The sequence below is a fragment of the Eptatretus burgeri genome, chromosome 4 (assembly GCF_056783735.1).
Source record: "Eptatretus burgeri isolate ZD-2024b chromosome 4, Ebu_testis_v1, whole genome shotgun sequence".
Taxonomy (NCBI): domain Eukaryota; kingdom Metazoa; phylum Chordata; class Myxini; order Myxiniformes; family Myxinidae; genus Eptatretus; species Eptatretus burgeri.
Genome location: NC_140964.1, coordinates 33,519,919 through 33,539,316, shown reverse-complemented (window position 1 = coordinate 33,539,316; position 19,398 = coordinate 33,519,919). Strand labels below are relative to the sequence as shown.

General features: G+C 45.8%; 1 long non-coding RNA gene across 12 annotated transcripts in view; it reads right to left on the bottom strand.

The window, feature by feature from the left end:
• LOC147027769 (uncharacterized) overlaps positions 1-19,398 on the bottom strand; it is a 142,416-nt gene that overhangs the window by 14,484 nt on the left and 108,534 nt on the right. For 7 of the 12 annotated variants that reach the window (XR_015057256.1, XR_015057248.1, XR_015057252.1 and 4 more), the window contains one exon: positions 18,501-18,545. This is a non-coding gene — a long non-coding RNA (uncharacterized LOC147027769). Of the gene's footprint in view, positions 1-18,500; positions 18,546-18,755; positions 18,833-19,398 lie in introns of all 12 variants that reach the window. The other 5 variants (XR_015057258.1, XR_015057251.1, XR_015057254.1 and 2 more) reach the window with 1 other exon arrangement.

The window sequence follows — 19,398 nt, the reverse complement described above, 5'->3', positions numbered from 1 at the left end:
ACCTGAGTATGTGCCTTTTCAAGGTTTTATATTAATCGGACAAGTGGTTCCCAAGTTATGGCCATTTATTTACCAAACCAATGACAGGACACGTTGCTGCGTAGGCGTGGCCGATGGGGAAAGGGCGCCTTAGTTACCGTGGCATAGGAGTGGCAATGGTCAATGGCAGCGAATGTCATGGCAAGCAAAGACAGGGAGGTAAACTTGATTTTAATTTGGATTTTAATTAACTCTGTGTGTGGAAGTATCACAGCAGTTGTTACTTCAATGCAAGCGATAATTCGTGGAATGCATGTGAACATTCCGTACGGGCACGCACTACTTCCGGATAGTGATGACTCACTGTATTCTAATAATTTCTCGATTTCTTATGCACATTTATGGATTAACACAATGCCCCAATCCAGTCGTTGTTTACGAGAGCGAAGGAATGACCTGTGTGGTTGTTTGAAAGTTTTTTTTTGTTGCACGTACGGCCATGCGAGAGCAAAGGAACGGCCTGTGTGGTTGTTGTTTCTGGCACGCGGTTTGAAAGTTTTTTTTGCACGTACGGCCACGCACTAGTATGTATGTGTATATATATATATATATATATATATATATATATATATATATATATATATATATATATATATATGTTGTTGTTGTTCGTCCTTCGGGTTCGAAGATGACCATGACTTCACTTTCAGTTGGAAGATTGGTGACTGTGGGTCCGGAAGTGACTGGTGAGGCCAATCCGGGCCTGGAAGGCACGCCCACAAGTAGGACATAAATGGATGGGTGCTGCAGTGGAAGTGGAGGTAGCCTGGGCCATGCACGCGGTGCGTTTCTTCTGGGCCTCTGCAGTACGTCTGTTCTCTGCTGCACGGGCTCCTGTGGTGAGCTTGCTCCGCCAGGTTGGACGGTCCAGAGCAAGAGATTCCCAAGTGCTGAGGTTGATGTCCAAGTCTTTGAGGGACACTTTGAGGCAGTCCTTAAACCGTTTCTTCTGTCACCCTACTGAGCGCTTACCCTGACACAGTTCTCCATACAGAAGCTGTTTTGGCAGTCGACTGTTGGGCATTCTAATGACATGACCTGCCCATCTGGCTTGGGCTTTCTGTAGAAGGGTGTGGACGCTGGGGATTCCGTCCCGTTCCAAGACCTCTGTGTTGGGAATTTTGTCCTGCCACCTGATGAAAAGGAGTCTGCGTAAGCAGCTCATGTGAAAGTGGTTGAGCTGTTTGGCGTGTCTGCTGAAGACAGTCCATGTCTCACTGGCATAGAGAAGAGTGGTGAGTACCACTGCGCGATAGACCTTCAGCTTGGTGGTAAGGCTGAGTCCTCTCCACTCCCAAACATTCTCACGGAGTCACCCAAAGGCAACGCTGGCCTTGGCAATCCTGTTATTAACCTCGACGTCAACGTTCACCACTCGCGAGAGTGCATTGCCCAGATAGGTAAAGCTGTCGACAGCCTGTAGATTCTGCCCCTTCACCGTGATGTGTGGTTCCTGATCAGGCTTTCCAGGTGTGGGCTGGTACATAACTTCAGTCTTTTTGGTGCTAATGGAGAGACCAAAGTTGTCACAGGCCTGTGAGAAGCAGTCCATTTCATCCTGCATCTTCTGCTCTGTGCAGGCGTTGAGAGCACAGTCATCAGCAAACAAGAGATTTCTGATGCTGGTCTCCTTAACCTTTGTAACAGCTTGCAAGCACCTGAGGTTGAACAGCCTGCTGTCAGTCCTCTACATGATGTGTATTCCATCCTGGCAGTCACGGAAGGCATCAGTCAGCATGGCAGAGAAGACCATGCTGAAGAGTGTCGGGGCAAGAACACAACCTTGCTTCACACCATTTGTCACTGGAAAGGCTTCCGACTCGTCTCCATCATCTAGCACTTTCACCATCATGCCGTCATGGAACTGACGGACAGTCGTGATGAACTTGCTTGGACAGCCAAACTTCTGCATTATCTTCCACAAGCCATCTCTGCTGACAGTGTCGAAAGCCTTTGTGAGATCAACAAAAGTCACGAACAGGTTGCTGTGCTGCTCTTGGCATTTTTCCTGGAGTTGGCGTGCAGCAAATATTATGTCGACAGTTCCATGTCCAGCACATAAACCACACTGGCTTTCTGGAAGGAGACCCTGCTCAAGGTGTTGATTGAGACGGTTGAGCAGGATGCAAGCTTAGATCTTCCCAGCTATGGGCAGGAGGGAGATGCCTCGATGATTGTCGCAACTCCGGCCGTTACCTTTCCTCTTGTAGATGTGGACTATGCAGGCATCTTTCAGCTGTTGTGGGACCTTTCTTTTATTCCACATGGACTGGAAGAGTTCAGTCAGCTTCTGCACCATGACAGGGCCTCCTGCTTTGTACACTTCAGCAGGAATTGCATCTGATCCTGGTGCTTTGCCGCAGGAAAGTTGCTTGATGGCCTTTGTGACTTCTTCTTCCATCGGGAGGTTGTCAAGGTCCTGGTTGATCTCCATCTGAGGTAGGCCAGTGATGGCCTCATCGTTGATATCAGCAGGGCGATTGAGGACCTGATTGAAGTGTTCAGCCCATCTCTCCAGAATCTGCTTTTTCTCTGTCAGCAACTGGGTCCCATCTGCACTGAGGAGGGAAGAATAGCCAGAGGACTGGGGTCCATATACAGCCTTCAATGTGTCGTAGAAACGCTTGGTGTCGTGACTGTCTGCGTAGCCCTGGATTTCATCAGCCTTCTTAATATACCATGTGTCTCACGGAGTTTCTTCTGTACTTTTTGTCTTGCGCTGGCAAAGACATCTTTCTTCGCTTGTGACGTGGGGTCGCTCTGGTGTGCTCCGAACAGTTGGTGTTTCTCTGATAGCAGTGCCTGTATCTCTTCATCGTTCTCGTCAAACCAGTCATGGTTTCTACGGGATGCTGGTCCGAGGTGTTCGAGGGCGATGGGGTAGACTGCATCTCTGAAAGCCACCCACTGTTCTTCAAGGCTGTCCTGGTCATCATGGGGTGTGTCCACCAGCTTGCCATCAAGGTCTCTGGAGATTTCTTCGGCAACTTTTCTGCTCTTCAGCTTAGAGATGTTGAGCCTCTTTGCAGTCTTCTGACCTTGGGGTCTTCTCATGGGCAGAATGCGAAGCTTAAGTTTGGACATGATGAGGCCATGATCAGTCCAGGAGTCGGCACCACACATGGCCTTTGTCACTCTCATGTCCTGCCTGTCCCTCTTCCTGGTGATGACATAATAAATCAGATGCCATTGCCTAGAGCGTGGGTGCATCCAAGATGTCTTTTTACGGGTGGGGAGGTGGAAGAATGTTGGTGATGACGAAGTCATGTGAGGCACACATCTTCAGGAGTAGAACGCCGTTGCTGTTGCACTTGCCGGTGCCATGTCTTCCAATGATCCCTTCCCAAGTCTGGTGATCTGTCCCCACTCTGGCGTTGAAGTCCCCGAGGACAATAAGCTTCTCTGACTGTGGGACTACTGCAATGAGGGCATCACGTTCTTCATAGAACTTATCTTTGATATCATCCGGGTTGGACATTGTTGGCGCATATGCGCTGATCAACGTTGCACTCTTCTTGTTTCGAAGTGAGAGTTGAAGTGTCATCAGGCGATCATTGATGCCCTCTGAAAGCTTGGCAAGTTTTCGGGCGAGGTGAGATCTGATGGCGAATCCAACGCCTGTTTCTCGCCGTTCAACGCTGCTGCGACCACTCCAAAAGAAAGTGTACCCACCACCAAGTTCTAAGAGCAGTCCCTTGTCTGCAAGGCATGTTTCCCTAAGTGCTGCTATGTCCACGTTATAGCGAGCTAGTTATTTGGCGACTAGTGCAGTTCTTCTTTCTGGTCTATCTGTTTTGGTGTTATCCAGCAGGGTTCGCACGTTCCACGTGCCGAGGTTGAGCATCTTCAACTTGTTTTTCTTGTTATTTCGACCGCTGATTGGGATCCCCAGCAGCCAGGTGTGCTGGCCAGGGTGAAGTGAAGCAGACTATGTTTAAGGCACCTTTTCTAGCCCCTTCCTCCATGGAGGTGAGCAGAGCGAATCCTAGAGAGGGCTACTCAGACACCCGGGGGGGGGGGGGTGGGGGCTGCCACTGCTGCTTCGGTCCAGTGGAGAGTGACCCTATGCTCTGGGCCGCCTGCATGCAGGTTTGTGACTACAGCTTTCAGTGTATCCACACCTGCTGCTTCGCCTCTCTCCCATCACCACAGGACTTGAGGTTGCACAGTATGGGGTTGAAGTCATGACTTGCGTGTGACTTGGATTTAAGTGAGGGGGAGTTGCGCAGATCGTCGGCCTCACTCTCTCGTCCTGGCCTATCAGAATCCATCAGCAAGACATAGTCGAGACGGCTGGGGACAGGTCAGGATGCAGTGGATGGTCAGAAGTGTCTTTCGTATCTCACTCTGCCCTATTTGTGCTCCACAACGCTTTGCTGGGATCGCCTTTCTGCCCGTTGAACCTTCTGGTGGTTTCCTCTGCACAATTCACCAAACCCAGGATTCACAGGCAAGGTAGACAGGCCTTGAAGCCGCTGGAACCAACGACTTGTCAACTGTACATGTGGCATGCACACAAGACAGTGGAGACATCGTGGGGGTGGGGTCGTCCAACTCCCAATTGGACATGTCCACTGCCCTATATGTGGATATATATATATATATATTTATATATATATATATATATATATATATATATATATATATATATATATATATATATATATATATATCCCGGGATAGTTTAAAGTTTAATAAATGCAAGGAGAGATATGAAATGTACCCCTTCGCACCATCCATCCCTTCGCTCTCTGGAGGCCGCTGGACCCACCTTGGGAAAGATTGCTGAACTCTGTGGAGGATATTCTGAGGCTTTGTTGGGCCTCGAGGCAGGACACTAGTCTCTCCCTATTCCCCTCTAAAAAGGATCTTAGGGGTTGGGAGTAGACGGACAGGATAGGTTAGCCAGACAATGACAGTAGGAGGGTTAGGGACAAGTAATTTTTTTTTTAAAAGGGGCCTAAATTTGTTTTGTTTTTGCAAACTAAGGAAGTGGGTATGGACAAAGACAGGCAAAGGCGATAGGTTGGGGGAAGACAGTAGGGTAGGTCCGAGCCCGTTTTTGGAGCGGCCGGCACCACCGCACTCCCTCCACAGAACCCCACGGACCAGACCAAAGGCTGGCCAGTTTCATATGCTGGCCTGTTGTGCTGCATCTCCTGGTCCGCGTTTGCTTTGCCTTGCCTCACTTGCCTGCCTTTGCCTTGACCCCATGTCTGCTACCCCTGTTTGCATTTGCCCCCATGTCACCATCTCACCATGTGCGCCAGGACCATCCACCTCCAGTGTTTTGCAAGGACTGCCCTGCAGGCAAGCCACTCCAAGGACTGCGTTTGCGCAGCCAATTAATCCATTTTTTTGCGTGTTTTGCATTCATTTCAGCACCAATGACTTTTCTCTTCACAGATAACAGGTCCTGGGACATGGTTAGTGTAAATTGTAGTTAAAAGTGTAAATAAGTTTTGCAACCCACCTGTGTGTTTGTCTTAGCACCGACAATTTAGTTAAGTAGTCCGTGTGCGTCTGTCAGTTTAGTTACGTAGCACACGAGGTTATTTATTTTTGGGACATGTATAAAAATGTCGCACTCAGGGGTCCGTAGGTAAAATGTACTCGAGGGGGAAAAAACCTACACCTGCATGGCACACAAAAATTGACGACTTGGGACGAGTCTGTAAAAAGGGGAGGGGGTAGTGTTACGGATTTGGAAACCTTGTGCACACAAACAGCCAGAGTCCCTCAGCTAAGTTATTTCGATAAGTATGTGTTTACAGTTAGAATCCCCCTTTTGTCTAATGGGAATTACATGTGTGCGCTATGAATTATTGTGTAGTCAGGTTTATTACATCCTTAGCTACAACTATAACAACGACAACAACAGCTCGCCATCCTGCAGGAACTGTACCGCTATCGACTGGAAGGTGCTCGGCAAGTGGCTTAAGCACTCAAGCAAGCACTTCTTATTCAATCGTTGAAAAGGAACCATTTAATTGAAGTGCTTGGTTGTCGATAGCAAGCTGATTGGTAATAGCACATTCCCACAAAAAACCTAAACAACACGGATTTCTGAACATTTTCAGATTTCACTCCAAGTTTCGAGTTATTCTGTCCAGGTGATTCAATCCTCAAAACTCAAATTATATTTTGATTATACACTTGAATTAGTCCATGAGAGTCGATCGTGGAAAATCACATCATATTATATGAAATGCGTGAAATCACTCTGAGCTCCTAATTTGAAAACCATCGCACTTACAAAAGCGATGTATACAGCAATTTGTACGTATATACAGTGGATGAGGCATTCACTGATATTGTTACGGGGCCGGGGGGTCGACCGTGAGCATGACCGCGAGATGGAGCCGCGAGCCGGCTCGACCGATCGCCCGGAATGTAAAGGTCGTCGCCCGGATAACTCCAGAACTGATGGGTCCCTTATCGAACCGATCTTCGCCAATGGATAGGCCACGTTGGGTAGGGTCGATTGCCAACTTCAATTTACCAAAGTACCCAGGTGGTCCGACTACCGGGGAAGTTCACCCTTGGCCGACATTGTCCGAATCGAGTCGCTATCGCCGACTCGGATCTGGCGTAACCGAGCGGAATTACCAAAGTCAGGCCGGACCAAATGAACAAGTTAAGAACAATAATCCTCAAACACGCGTCATGTCGAACCAATGAAAGAAATACAAAATGAGCTGTTACATTTAACAATTGGGGTTTATTTATACAGTAATCGGGGAACTAGGGAAGCCCGCAAGAGCAGAACTACACCGAATACAATAAATGCAATGCAATCATTTGCAGCACACAAAGCACTTAACAGTTCTCTACTTGTTAGACGGGCCCACGGACACACGTACGCACACACACACCCAAGAAATGGTGGCTAATGCCTTTAATAAGGACTTCAGCTCGGAGGGACAGATGAGCTGAAACCCAGAACCTATCTCGAACCTCTCCACTTCGTGTGGTCTTCAAGCTGTTCGGACCTGGGCTCCAGCGAGGGCGAGCTGGATCCAATCGCCGTGAGCCACGATCCTTCCCGAGCTCCAGCGGATCCCCTCGTGCTCTGGACCACGTACTGGTGAGACGAAACACCGAGCCTTCCCGAAGATGCGTCGCTTTCCAAGTCGAGCCAGCCGAACCAAGATGAGGCCACGAAGCAGAACAAAGGCCGAACCAAGATAACTCAGAACCAGCACGACCCTTTGAACCACCGACTGCACAGTCAACTCGAAGAAGCTCCAGCCGAACAACAACCTCGAACCAACTCGACCACCCTTGAACCAGGACGACACTCCTCGACCAACAGGCCGAAGAAGAACCACGCCAACCTGAACCAACTCCTCCGATGAACAACTCTCCAACAAGAACCAAGAACAAGACCCAAGAACCCCCCCAACAAGACCCAAAAACAAGACCCCACACGAGCCAATCAGAGTGTCCCTTTTTTATCCCTATCGGCCCCCTCCCCCTATCACGGCGTGACTCATGCTCTCATGCGCCGCACAACCGCGGGTGGGAGGGAGTTGTTTACGTCATTGCATCACGGGACGGGAGGGTTCTTCTTCCTCTTTGCAGAGGAGGGTTAGGGTCGTTCTTCTTTGTGTTCTGATCAAACCCTAACTATTAAAATTAATCACAGCGCGTTTAATCGATTTTTACCCATTAAACAATGGAAGGCGAGCTATCTGTGGAGCATGCACTTTCCGAGATAACTGAGCTAAAGGACCTGAATGAAGAGTGCGATAATGGTTTCCAGATTCGCAACAATATCATTGAGGAAAGTGAAAAAAACATTTTGAGCGCTTTATCGTGTGGCACACATAAGTCCAGTTTAATGGCACACATATTGATGAATCACCCTGCCAATGAAACACAAGGATGATAGTTTAAAGTTGGGTCAGGATTCGAACCCAGGCTAGATAGCTCAGAGCGAGCGTGCATACGACTTCCGGTTCCAGTTTTGAGCGGCAAGAGGTCTCCTTCGGGGCTCCCTGCTGACATTCTCAAAGTTAAGTTCCGGTTGTTATTTGTCCCGTTTTAACTGTTTAATTTTCTCACCTACATGTTAATGTGTGTTCCTAGTTCGGTTTTGTTTCAAAAATCGTGCTATTTTGTGAGTATTTATTGTCGACGTTCTCACCTGGTGTTTGAGGCCTAGTCCTAGGCTTGAGGCCTACCGGTTCCACTTGGTGTTCGATCGTTTTTTTTTGTTTGTTTGTTTTTCTCCCCATTGCCTTCAATTTCTATCCTCCGCATTAACTTCAATTTTCATCCTCCCCACTTTCCAAATATCCCCCATTCTCCCAACTAATCTCTTTCTTATCTCAAAAAAAAAAAAAAAAAAAAAAAAAAAAAAAAAAACCCAACAACAACAACAACAACCTTCTCCCGATTCTGCTACTTCTTCCTCTTAACTTCCTCCTCGTCTTCCTCGATTTCTTTTTTTTTTTTTACACTTCCATGACCTAATCTGTTGAACTCTCTCATACATTAATATTAACAACAAAAACGATCTTATAATGCTTCATCTTCCTCTCTCACACATGTGGTACTCTTTACTGTTTCACAATGCACTACTCTTCTGCTATTTTAACAGACTGCTCTCATTTCGACCTCTCCTTCATTCCTTGCCTAAAAATCCATCTATTACAGCGCTTCTTCTCTCCATGCTCTGAATTCGCCTTCATTGCATCCATCACGAATTGTGTTAAATCGTATCTCTGACCTAAAACTTTTAAAAACCACAGTTTGCCATGGATGCTCGCTTTCCATCAACCATTCTTTTTTTCCAACTTCAGTGCCACCTCACCCCCCTCACCCCTCACTCTCACTCTCAAAGCAACCATCCCACTCTTCTCCTCCAAGCCTCCTCTCACCTCTTTCAAAAATTCCCCCTCACCTTTCTCCCACCTTTAATCCCCCTCACTCTTGCTTCTCTAAGTTGCCCCCCTCTCATCCACCAACCTGCCTCCCTCCACTGCCCTCTCACCTCCATCTCTTCACTCCACCTCCTCAAATCCTCAACTGCCATCTTCCTTGTCTCTTGTCCCCCCTCTCTCACAGCACCACAGAGCCTTTTCTCCTCCTCATTCGGCCCCCTCCCCTCGCTATTCTGCAATACCCCACACTCCTTCAGCAACCCTCCTTACCTCCCCCCTCGTCCCTCGTCCATTCCTCCCCCGCCCCTCCACCTCCTGCACCAAAGCCTCCTCCCCTACCTCTTCATTAAAAGTGTGGACCTCAAATATCCGGGGCCTTCGCTCAAACCTTTCAGATCTTTCCATGCAGGTTGCCACTGACAAACCAGACATTATCTGCCTAACAGAAACTTTCCTCTCCCAGAGCGTGTCTGACTCCCAAGTATCTCTCCCTGGTTACTCCCTCTTACGGTATGACAGACCTGAGCCTCGTCCTGGTGGAGGTGTTGCTCTCTTCATCAAAGACTCTATTCCTCACTCTCCCTGCACTGCTCTCACTCCCCCACACCCCCAGGAATACCTCTGGCTTCGGCTTCCCCTCCACTCCCACCTCATGTTTATATGTGTACTGTACCGTCCACCGAACTGTGATGACTCCATCTACACCTCACTCTCCGAAAACATGGACCTTCTTCTATCTTCTCATCCAAACTCTCTCTTCCTCTTATGTGGCGACTTCAATTGTCATCACGCCAGTTGGCTAGGTGTGGGTACCTCTCTCACCTGCCATGGGACATCAGCAAAAGCTTTCTGTGACTCATTGGGACTGACTCAATCGGTCAACTTCCCGACCCGGATCTCAACCAATGGTACTCCATCTCTTCTGGATCTGATTTTGACAAATTTCCCTGACAATATCTGCTGCTCTTCCTTCGCTCCAATTGGTTCTTCTGACCACGTCCTTATTAAAGTGGACATCTCTCTGGCTGTTATCAGAGAACCACCTCACCGCCGTCGAGTCTGGCATTTCACTCAAGCCGACTGGCAGGGTCTCCGAGCAGCCATCAAACTTACAGACTGGTCTCCTATCACTACTTTCTCAAACATCAACTCATCCTGGGAATTCTTTCAAAGAAACTTGCTCTCCCTCATGCACAGATTTATCCCCTCTCGTGTTCAGTTGTCTTACCCTTCCTCCCGCCCTTGGTTTACTGAAGCTTGTGGCGAGGCAGTTGTCCTGAAACAACTTGCCTTTGCCTCATGGAAAGCAAACCCAACTGAGGAGCAATCTCAGTTCTTTCCACAAAGCTCGGAACAAGTGTGTATCTACCCTCAGGAGAGCCAGAAAACAACATCTTTCTCATCTCAAGTCTGAACTCTCAAACCTCTCTCCCTCCTCAAAATCCTGGTGGCGTTTAATCAAATCTGTTTCTGGTGTATGTTCCCCCTCCATCCCCTCCCTTACCTCAAATGGCCGCACTGCTGATTCCACACGTGATAAAGCTGAATGTCTAAACTCGGTGTTTGCAGCTAAATCTTGTGTCCCAAACCCATCACTATCTCTACCCACTTTACCCAGTCGCACCCAACTGTCCCTGGACTCTGTATCCTTTTCTCCTGACAAGGTGGAGAGCTTGCTTTCAAACCTCGAGTCAGATTCTGCAACCGGTCCAGACGGCATCAGCCCACGTGTCCTCAAAGCCTGCTCTTCTGCTCTTGCTCACCCTCTCTCTGTTCTATTCACCCTCTCATTTTCCCAAGGTCATCTGCCATCTGCTTGGAAATCTGCTAACATCACTGCCCTGCATAAAAAAGGTGCAAAAACAGATCCCTGTAACTATAGACCAATCAGCCTTCTCCCAATCATCAGCAAGGTTATGGAATCCATCATCGCTTCAGACATGAAATCCTTCCTCTTCTCCAATGGCTTGATTTCCAATCATCAATTTGGTTTCAGACAAGGTCACTCTACCCTAGATATGCTGCTACTGCTCTCCCATCAATGGATGGAGGTCCTCAATGCCAGACAGGAAATCCGAGCCGTATCCCTGGACATATCACGTGCTTTGACACAGTCTGGCACCCTGCCCTACTCACCAAACTCTCTGCCCATGGTATTCAAGGCCATCTCCACTCATGGCTCGCAGACTTCCTCTCCTGTCGCAGTCAACGTGTGGCCCTAAATGGAGTTCTTTCATCCCCTCTTCCTGTGCAGGCTGGAGTTCCTCAAGGTAGCGTTCTGGGCCCTGTTCTTTTTCTGGTTTTCATCAATGATCTCTCGGACTCTCTGGAAAATCCTCTATTTCTCTTTGCCGATGACTCAACCCTCTGCCGTGCCATCTGTCATCCCTCAGACCGGCAAGCAGCAGCTTCTTCGCTCACTGCAGATCTGGATAAAATCACAAACTGGTCCAACACGTGGAACATGTCTTTCAATCCAGACAAATCTCACTCCACTGTCACTATGTCTCTTCGAAAGGACCGTTTACAAAACCCCTCCATCCGCTTTCTCAACAATCCTCTGGAAGAAGTCTTTTCTTTCAAGCTTCTGGGTCTCACTATCTGCCATGACCTTTCCTGGGAAAGTCACATTTCCAACCTTGCCTCAAAAGCCAGTCGCCGACTGGGAATCCTCCGTCGTGCAAAGTCCTTCCTCGGCCCTCTTGAGCTCCTGACCACTTACAAAGCTTTTGTCCGTAGCCTGATGGAGTACTGCTCTCCCCTCTGGGCTGGTGCTCCTGCCTCCCACCTTTCTCGACTTCACGCTGTCGAAACCAGGGCTTTTAAGATCATTGGCATCTCCCGCAATGAAGCTGAGTCTTTGGGCCTCTCACTCAATCACCGCAGGTTGGTCGGTGGTCTTTCTGTCTTCTACCGACTCCTCTCCAGCCTTGCCCCCCCCTGCTCTCTCTGCGATTTGTCCCAACCACATTTCCACAGGGCGCTCAAGGTCCGCCAACAACCCCCTTCTGGTAAAACTACCAAAATCACGAATCACTGCTCACCTTCACTCTTTCATTCTTCTTTTTTCCTGCCTTTGGAATAAACTGCCTCACTCTATTCATTCCCATTCTTCCCTCCAGGCCTTCAAAACAGCTGTTCACCACCACCTCTTGTCATCCCCCATCCAAATCCTTGATCTTTTCTACCCCTGATAATCCACCCAAGCCCACCTCCTTCAATTCCCTGCTTTCCTTCCTGAAAGTCCCTGTAATGTCCATCTTGTATACCACATGTTCCCCACCCCATCCCTCTCCCTTCCACAGATCTCCTAATGTGTCTGTTCCCCACTGTTTTGTCCCTTCCACTCCCGCCCCTCTTGTCTCATGCCTCCTTGCTGTGAGTTGTGTGTTAGCTCTCATACGAGCCTCGACCAAGGTATACAAAAAAAAAAAAAAAAAAAAAAAAAAAAAAGGTATACCTCTCGGCTATCCTGCTGTGATGCTAACGAAATGTTTCAGTTTTACCTCCGTCACTGAAGGTGAAGGAGGTTATGTTTTCAGCCCTCTCTGTCTGTTTCTTACTTGCAAAATCGAAGATTTTTCAAGTATATTGGTTAGTCGATTTTGTTATTCTGTTTGTCTGTCTGTCTGTTTGTTGTCTACAGGTCACAATTTTAAACTCATCTTCATGAATCTTCACCACATGGTAGAGTTGGTCATAAGGAAGAAGTCTATTGTTTGAGGTCAAAAGGTCAACATCGGCCAAAGGTCAACAACCAAGGTGGTATTTCTAAAATCCTCAATTTTCATCCTATTGACAAAATTTGAAGATATACATTTCATGTCTCTGAATTCAACGAGCCAATTATTTTAGAGGTCAACATAGGCCCAATGTCAACAACTAAGGTGATATTTTTCAAATCCTCAATTTTTATCCAATTGACTTGAAATTTGAGGAGGATTTATATTTCAGGTCACTGAATTCAACCAGTGAATTCTTTTTGATTTACATATCAGGACAACATAAGCTGGGTTTCTAAAATTGTCAATTTTCATCCGATTGACTTGAAATTTGAAGAGGAGTTACATATTTGGTCATTGAATTCAACCACCAATTATTTTTGAGGTCAAATTTGTTTTATGGATTTTGCAACTTTTGTGCTCTGCACGACGTCTTATATTATTGTTTGTTACTTGGCAAAAAGTTTTTTTTAACAAGTATGTTGATCGCCTCCATTTGTATATTTGTTTTTGTTTGTTTGTTTGTTGGTTTGTTTGTTTGTACATTCGCCTCCAGCCCAAACCGCTCAACCGATCATCCTAAAATTTTCAGAGATTGATATCACCGAACCTGCGATGGTCACGCATTGAAGTTTCGTAAAATTTAGTTGACGACAAAGGTCAACAAAGGCCAAAAGGCCGATTTGAGCCAAATCTTCTAAAATCCTCAAATTTCATCCGATTGACTTGAAATTTTCAAATGATTTGCAAACCATATCCTTGAATTCAATCACTTATTACTTTTGAGGTTAACGTCGGTTAAAAGGTCAACATAGGCGTTAAGGTCAAACCAAGATAGGCCAAATTTTTTAATTGCTTCTAAAATTGTCAATTTTCATCCGATTGACATGTAATTTGAAGAGCATTTGCATATCAGGTCGGTAAATTCAACCGCTTATTAATTTTGAGATCAACTAAGGCCAAAAGGCCAATTTGGGGCAAATTTTCTAAAATCCTCAATTTTTATCCAATTGACTTGAAATTTGAAGACCGTTTGCACATCAGGTCTCTGAATTCAAGTACCAATTATGTTTGAGATCAGCAAAGGTCAAAAGGCCAATTTGGGCCAAATTTTCTAAAATCCTCAATTTAAATCAGATTAACTTAAAATTTGAAGTGTTTGCATCTCAGGTCACTGAATTCAACCATCTATTAATTTTGAGGTCACCATAGGCCAAAAGGTCAACATGGGCCAAATTTCTAATATCCTCAATTTTCATCGCATTGACTTGAAATTTTAAAAGGATTTACAAATCAGGTCACTGTATTCAACGGTGTATTCTTTTTGAGGTCAACATGGACTAAAAGGTCAACATAGGCCAAATTTCTAAAATCCTCAATTTTAATCTTATTAACTTTAATTTTAAGAGCATTTGGATATCAGTTCACTGAATTCAAACACCTATTAATTTTGAGGTAAACAGAGGCCAAAAGGTCAAAATAGGCCAAAAGGCCAAGTTTGGCCAAATTTTCTAAAATCCTCAATTTTTATCTGATTGACTTGAAATTTGAAAAGGATTTGAAAAAGATAAAAAGCTCAACATAGGCCGAATTTCTAAAATCTCTCAATTTTAATCCGATTAACTTGAAATTTCAAGACCATTTGCATATCAGCTCACTGAACACAACCACCAATTATTTTTGAGATCAGCACATGACAAAAAGGTCAACATAGGCGAAATGCTCAACAACTTAGGATCACCTCCTAAAATCCTCAATTTGCATATGATTGACTTAAAATTTGAACAAGATTTGCATAACAGACCAATGAATTCAACCACCAATTAATTTTAATGTCAAAGGGTCAACACAGGCCTAATTTCTAAAATTATATATGTATCACTTTTTCTCAAAAAGTTGTGAACGAGTTATGACAAAACAAGGTGGATGAGTTGTTTCGGTGACAAGAACAAGTGGGTTAGATTTTGGTTCGGATCCAGCCCCATCAGTGCGATACAAAATGTGTACTGTTCCAACTGGCAGAGGTATGCGCTCTACTGAGTGCCATTCTACTTTGTGCTGTTTTGCCAAGTTGTCACTCCATGAGTGATTTTTCATTTGTCTGTTTGTCTGTCTGTGTACAGGATATATCAAAAAGTTGAGGACGGATCCGAATGAAATTTGGTGTGCAAGTGAGATGTGTGACAAGGACGAAATGAAGGATGACATGAGAGGAAGGGAAGGCAGACGTGCAATGGAGTGTTAATTATGATTCATACCATCTCATCAAAATGATTCTGCATGAAATAACAGTGAAGATGGAAACAAAATAATGTCTGAAATCCATTTTCTACTGGTCATTCTATAAATACAGCCAGGAAACAAACACTGCCCGGACATGTCAGGAGACAAAACCAGACGGACGCGTATGGAGCCCAGCTGTCTGGAGACAAACACTGCTCAACCACATCCAGAGACAAAGCTCCCATGCGGACACGTCTGGACACAAGCTCCCATCCAGACATAAAAACTGCCAGGACACGTTCGGAGACAAACACCGCCTGGACACATCCGGAGCCAAGCTGTTCAGAGACAAACACTGCTCAGACACATCTGGACAAATCCAGAGATAAACTCCCGTCCAGACATAAACACCGCCAGGACGCGTTCCCAGAAAAACACTGCGCGGACGCGTCTGCAGAAAAACACTTCCTGGACGCATCCAGAGAAAAACACCACCTGGATGCATCCGGAGAAAAACACTGCCCGGATACATCTGGAGTAAAACACCACGGGGACGCGTCCAGCGAAAAACACCGCTGGGATGCGTTCAGAGAAAAACACCGCCCTCACGCGTCTGGAGAAAAACTACGCCCCGACACGGCCGGAGACAAACACCGCCCAGATGCATCCGAATGCAAACACCACCCTGACTTGTCAGGAGACAAACACCGCCCCGACATGTCCGGAGACAAACTCTCATCTGGACACATCCAGAGATAAATACCAACTGGTTACGTCTGGAGATAAACCCCATCTGGACATGTTCAGAGACAGAGGGGAGAGAGAGAGAGAGGGAGAGGGAGAAGGAGAGAGGGAGAGAGGGAGAGAGAGGGGTAAGTGTGGAAAGAGAGTGCTGCACTGTATTGTGAGGGAGTAGATCAAGGATGGGACAAAGAGAGAGAGGGGTGGGGGTCAGGAGGTTAGCAGAGAGAATATGTTATGTTTATAACAACACACACACACACACACACACACACACACACACACACACACACACACACACACACACACACACACACACACACACACACACACACACACACAATTGTGCCTGGCAGATATCGGCAATTTTTCGGGACTCGGCAGGTTGGAGCCAATGTGATGACCGACTACAGTACATACTGTATACAACCCAAAATCCTTGAATAGCTTTCATTGAAAAACAATGTTACATTTAAAAAGACATTTGAGGGATATGTTCACAAACATTAATCTTTATAAACAGCTGTGTGTGGGAAAAAAAATTTGGCGAAATAATTTAGAAAACAAGTTAATATGGCAAACGGCTCAGAAGTCCAATGTTATTTCACAACAACTTGCTCAGGGTGATGGAGCACGAACCACTCACTCAGGATGACGGAGCACAAAGCACTCGCTCAGGATGACGGAGCATGGACCACTTGCTCAAGATGATGGAGTACGGACCACTCGCTTGGGATGACTGAGCATGAACCACTCGATCAATGTATCACTCACTCAGGATGATGGAGCACAGACCACTCGCACAGGATGATGGAGCACGGACCAACCACTCACTCAGGATAATGGAGAATGGACTACTCGCTCAGGATGACATAGCATGGACCACTCACTCAGGATGACGGAGCAAGGACCACTCGATCAGGATGATGGATTATGGACCACTCAATCGATGTACCACTCACTCAGGATGATGGAGCACAGACCACTCACTCGGGATGATGGAGCATGGATCAACCACTCGCTCAGGATGACGGAGCACGGACCACTCACTCAGGGTGACAGAGCACGGACCACTCACTCTGGATGACGGAGTAAGGACCACTTGCTCTGGATGACCTAGCACAAACCGCTCATTCTGAATGACGTGGCGCCGCAAAAGCGTCCTTAGTGACTGAATGATTTTCTCAGAATGATGCAGCGCAGAACCGCTATTGTCTGGAGGGTGCTTGGCAAGTGGCTTAAGGAATCATGCAAACAGTCCGATTGAATGGTTGATAAGGAACGGCTTGGCCAGGCTGTGGCTGCATTCTGTGTAGAAATCCTTTAACTTTAAAGCCAGTTTTCACCTCGCCCGCAGCAGTTAAAGAAATTAAATGAATTCGCTCATACAATGACTTTATCTACAAAAGAGTTGCTGATTAACATAGAACAAACCTGGAGACATTGCAAAGTTTAATAGCCCATGAAATAAACAATGCAGATTATCCGCCACATTGCCTGATAGTCAGTGCAGCGTCATGTGGTACATCGGTTCGCGGTGCGTGCAAACATTATAACATTATTTTAAAACGTCTATTTTTCACCAGAATTGCTTTGATTCCCTGTAGAGGACCTCACAAAAATTCCAAAAATATGGACACAGATCTGGCAGACGCTATGGATAAGCAGTCCCTCTGAGGGACAGGGCATGATGTCAAACAGTGAATGCATTAAATCATACAGCTCAATGAAGCTGGTTAATTTTAGCACGTTCCTAAATCTTTTGTTCACTCAATATAATTCTCCAAACAGTAGAATGAAAAATCACTCAGTTACACTTGGTGAAACGGAAGGGCACTTGGTAGAGCACATACCTCCGCCAGGCTGAATAGTTTACATTCTGTATGCCACTGATAGGTCGGATCTGAATCTAAAGCTGAACTAAAATGGAATTGACTTGTTCTTGTCACCTTCCCAACTCATCCACCTTGTTTTGTCATAACTCGTCCACAACTTTTTGATGTCTCATGCGACACATGGTTTATGGCCCCATCTCTCATTGGTGAAGAATCACTTGAAAATTTCTTGTGTCCGGATCCGTATTCGGATCTTCACAAAAATCGAACCAATTCGTCCTTGTCAGACACCCAACATGTCCACCAAGATTCATCCAAATCCGTCAACACCTTTTTGCGATATCACGAAATATCGTTTTTAGCCCCATCTCTTAATCGTGAAGAATGACTTGGAAATGAAATAATTATCGAATCTGGATCCGGATTCAGATCTTCATCAAAATTGAATTGATTCATCCTTGTCGCACACCAAACCTGTTCACCAAGTTTCGTCCGAATCCATCCATAATCTTTTGAGATATTGTGATATTTATCATTTTTGGCACGATCTCTCAATGGTGAAGAATCACTGAAAGTATTCTCAGATCCAGATCCGGATTTGGATCTTCACCAAAATTTAATGGATTTGTCCTTGTCACACGTCCTACCATTGCGTTGTGGCCTGTTCCAAGTCAAGGCATGGTTGAGCAGGCCACAAAACATGGCGGCTTTCGACCCCAAAACATGGCGGCTTTCGACCCCAAAACAAGGCGGCTTTCGACCCCAGTGAGTAACCTAGGACACACCTTAAGACCCCAGAGAGTGAGGTGGCCGAGGATGGCATCCGATAAAGGATATAATTAAACAAGTCCATTAATTATATATTCAAAAGGGGTGTTTTAATTAACCCAAACACAATTTTCACTCATGCACTTCCTTGGAGTTTTCTTAGTACTGTATGAAAAGTTTCAAGCTGCAAGGTTTCATGGTTTTGGAATTATGGAGGAGACACACTGACACGCGCACACACGCTTATTTGAGGCACTTTCACAATGAAACAGCAAAGGGCTTACCTTGTGTGGCTTTTCTTGATTGCTTCATAATGCAGATTTCTTTGGCTGGAAGGGCAGGGTCAGGTCGACAAAAAAGGTGAATAAAACTTTAAAAACTGTAACTCGACACCAGTGACAGATACGAAATCACTTTTTTATCATGAAAAATTTTGACAACTCTCGACCTTCAATACTTAAACTAAGTGCTCAATATGACCTGACCTCTATTCTCCACATATATGCATGACTTTCTAAAGGGTGTCTTGCATAACTCACGAGAACATGAATAACTGCAGCTTTCAAATCAGCAATCGTTGTTGGTTTCGACTGAAACACTCTCCCTTTGATTTGTCCTGATAAAAACAATAATCCCACAGTGAAACATCAGGGGATCTGAGGGGGAGAGGCACAGGAATTCATTTCTCTGACTGATAAGGTAATGAGGAAATTTTTCCCCTCAATCAGGTGAGACATTCACTGGAGGTGTGGGATGTGGCTCCATATTGTTGAAACACAGATTTTCATCATTTCTCACTCTCTTTAATAGGTAAGCCTTCGGCATGTGAGGATAACAATCTGATGTCAGAGTTACTGATATTTCGGTATTCGGGTCTTCAAACAAGATAGATATCCTAGATTTGTGAGGAATTCATTCCACACCAGACGGCAATTTTCAGAAAGTGAAGTAATGCTTCTTCTTGTTTTCCAATCCATAAAATATGCAATTATGTTTATCCATCATCCCATTCATGAAAACATGGCACTCATCAGAGAGAATGAATGCGTGTTTCTGTCTCCACTGTCACTGATGACTCACCAACAGGTGATGAAACAGGTCCGGCAGCTGAGCAATTTGAGCCATTAATTATGGCTCAAATGCATTGCAGCATTGAACCCAGAATCCCAATGTGTGTAGCAT